Source organism: Oncorhynchus masou, chromosome 15 (genome assembly GCF_036934945.1).
Source record: "Oncorhynchus masou masou isolate Uvic2021 chromosome 15, UVic_Omas_1.1, whole genome shotgun sequence".
NCBI lineage: Eukaryota > Metazoa > Chordata > Actinopteri > Salmoniformes > Salmonidae > Oncorhynchus > Oncorhynchus masou.
This window is the reverse complement of record NC_088226.1, coordinates 69,560,984-69,564,179: the sequence shown is the minus strand read 5'-3', so window position 1 is coordinate 69,564,179 and position 3,196 is coordinate 69,560,984.

The following is a 3,196-nucleotide window of genomic DNA, read 5'->3' as shown; positions in this document are numbered from 1 at the left end:
CTCTCATCTCTTTCTCTCTCCCTCTCTCTCTCTCCATCTCTTCAGTATAGCACATAGCTGACAGAACAAGGTAGAAGCCATGGTGCCATGGTGATGATTAGTGTGTTGAAGAGGAGCTGTCTCTCTCTGGCTGACGCTTGCAGGTTCTCCTTCTCACCTCTCTTTTTCTTTTCTTCACAGTATTCATCTCTCTCTCTCTCTCTCTCTCTCTCTCCCTCCCCCTCTTCCTCTCTCTCCTCCTCTCTCTGTTTCTTCCCATCTCTCTCCCTCCCTCTCTCCCCATCTCTATCTTTCTCTCTCCCTCTCATCTCTCCCTCTCCCTCTCTCTCCTCCTCTCTCTTTCTTCCCATCTCTCTCTCCCTCTCTCCCCATCTCTCTCTTTCTCCCTCTCTCTTTCTCCCTCTCTCTCTCCCCATCTCTCTCTCTCTATCTCTCTCTCACCCCATCTCTCTATTTCTCTCTCTCCCCATCTCTCTCTCTCTCTCTTCTCTCTCTCTCTCTCTCTCTCTCTCTCTCTCTCTCTCTCTCTCTCCCCATCTCTCTCCCTCTCTCTCCATCTCTCTCTCTCCCTCTCCCTCTATCTCTCTCGCCCTCTCTCTTTCCCCATCTCTCTCTCTCCCTCTCTCTCATCTCTCTCTCTCTTTCTCTCTCTCTCATCTCTCATCTCTCTCTCCCCCTCTCTCCCTGTCTCCCTCTCTCTCCCTCTCTCATCTCTTTCTCTCTCCCTCTCTCTCTCTCTCCATCTCTTCAGTATAGCACATAGCTGACAGAACAAGGTAGAAGCCATGGTGATGATTAGTATGTTGAAGAGGAGCTGTCTCTCTCTGATTCACACCAGGACACACACCAATGAAAGTGTGTAATGTAAGCCAAGGCCAAACATCACAGAGTCACTGCCACACATTGGCTGCACTTATACAGGCAGCCCAATTCTGTTTTTTCCCCCACTAATTGGTCTTTTGACCGATCAGTTCAGCTCTTTTGCCAATTATTGGGCACAATATCAAAATGTGTCTGTCTATGTAAGCACAGCCATTAACATTTATGTGTATAACAAGGGTTGGTAGTCAATAAGTTTCAGCCAGTCTGTAAATTGAGTCAGCCAGGCTCAATTTATTTTGACAGCACATTTTTCCGTGTTGGAGATGAGTATTGTTTTGGTTGCGCTCGTTCCAGGGGGATGAGAGTTTTAGAAAGGTACATTATTTTACCCGTTTTTCAAAATGTCAGAGTTTTCGGCAGCTATATAAAAAAAGAAAAAAGAAAAAAAAGCAATATATATATTTACAAAAAAGGGATATATACTGTATATTTACAAAAGAAGGGATATATATGTCAATCATAAATCACCAGACAAAGACATCCACTTATTTTATTGTATATATATATAAAAAAAAAATGTTTTTATTTTTTTATTGTATATTATTATATTATTGTATATATTTTTTATTTATTGTATATATATATACATATTTATTGTATATATATATATTTTATTGTATATATATATTTTTTTAATTGTATATATTTTTTATTGTATATATATATATATATATATATATATATATATTATTGTATATATACAAAAAATAAGTGGATGTCTGGTGATTTATGATTGAGAGCCATTTTAAATGGAGAAAGCGACGCATTTAAGTAGCGATGCATTTAAGTTAATTATGTTGTGAGATGAAAGTTGTTTTCTGTTAGTGGTGAGCAAACTTGTCCAACAAAAATATAGGATATATTTGTTGTCTTAAGGGGTTGGTGGCACCTCATTAGTCAGTGTGTGTTACACCTGTGCTGGTTGCCGTCTCGTTAGTGGGAAGGTGTTTCACCTGTGCTGGCCCAGGTGCTATTTGAGAGTGGCTGGTCCAGTGCTCCGGTTGGCGTGATAGATGCAGCTTGTTAACACATCTCCTTATTTTGATTTTTAGACAAACAATCCTTTATCGGATTTAATTTTACGTCACCTTTTTGGCTTGCTTCCTGTCTTTAAGTTTGGTGTGGGTTTTTCTTTTGTTTGCGTCTCAGTGGGCAAATTTAGTGGGCGCTCATGCTTGGTGTCTTTCAGGTCCCAGTTGTTGTTGCGGTGGAACTTTCAGTGGACACCCATTGAAGTGGCTTTTGGGAACCTTTCCTAAAAATCCACCTGTTTCATTTTGATTGTTGTCAGTGACTCTTTGTTAGTTACCCCCTTCAGTTTGAGTGACATTTTTTGTTTGTTTTCTTGCTGGGGAACGTAACAAAATATTGCAGTGAACTCAAAGACGACATATATGGATATCCCCAACATAATATTGAGATTGAAAAAAATCAGCCTGTCCAATTGATTGTTCATAAATGACAAGCCTGTCCAATTGATTGTTCATAAATGACAAGCCTGTCCAATTGATTGTTCATAAATGACAAGCCTGTCCAATTGATTGTTCATAAATGACAAGCCTGTCCAATTGATTGTTCATAAATGACAAGCCTGTCCAATTGATTGTTCATAAATGACAAGCCTGTCCAATTGATTGTTCATAAATGACAAGCCTGTCCAATTGATTGTTCATAAATGACAAGCCTGTCCAATTGATTGTTCATAAATGACAAGCCTGTCCAATTGTTTGTTCATAAATGACAAGCCTGTCCAATTGATTGTTCATAAATGACAAGCCTGTCCAATTGATTGTTCATAAATGGTAAGCCTGTCCAATTGATTGTTCATAAATGGTAAGCCTGTCCAATTGATTGTTCATAAATGGTAAGCCTGTCCAATTGATTGTTCATAAATGACAAGCCTGTCCAATTGATTGTTCATAAATGGTAAGCCTGTCCTATTGATTGTTCATAAATGGTAAGCCTTTCCAATTGATTGTTCATAAATGGTAAGCCTGTCCAATTGATTGTTCATAAATGACAAGCCTGTCCAATTGATTGTTCATAAATGGTAAGCCTGTCCTATTGATTGTTCATAAATGACAAGCCTGTCCAATTGATTGTTCATAAATGGTAAGCCTGTCCAATTGATTGTTCATAAATGGTAAGTCTTTCCAATTGATTGTTCATAAATGACAAGCCTGTCCAATTGATTGTTCATAAATGGTAAGCCTGTCCTATTGATTGTTCATAAATGACAAGCCTGTCCAATTGATTGTTCATAAATGGTAAGCCTGTCCAATTGATTGTTCATAAATGGTAAGCCTGTCCAATT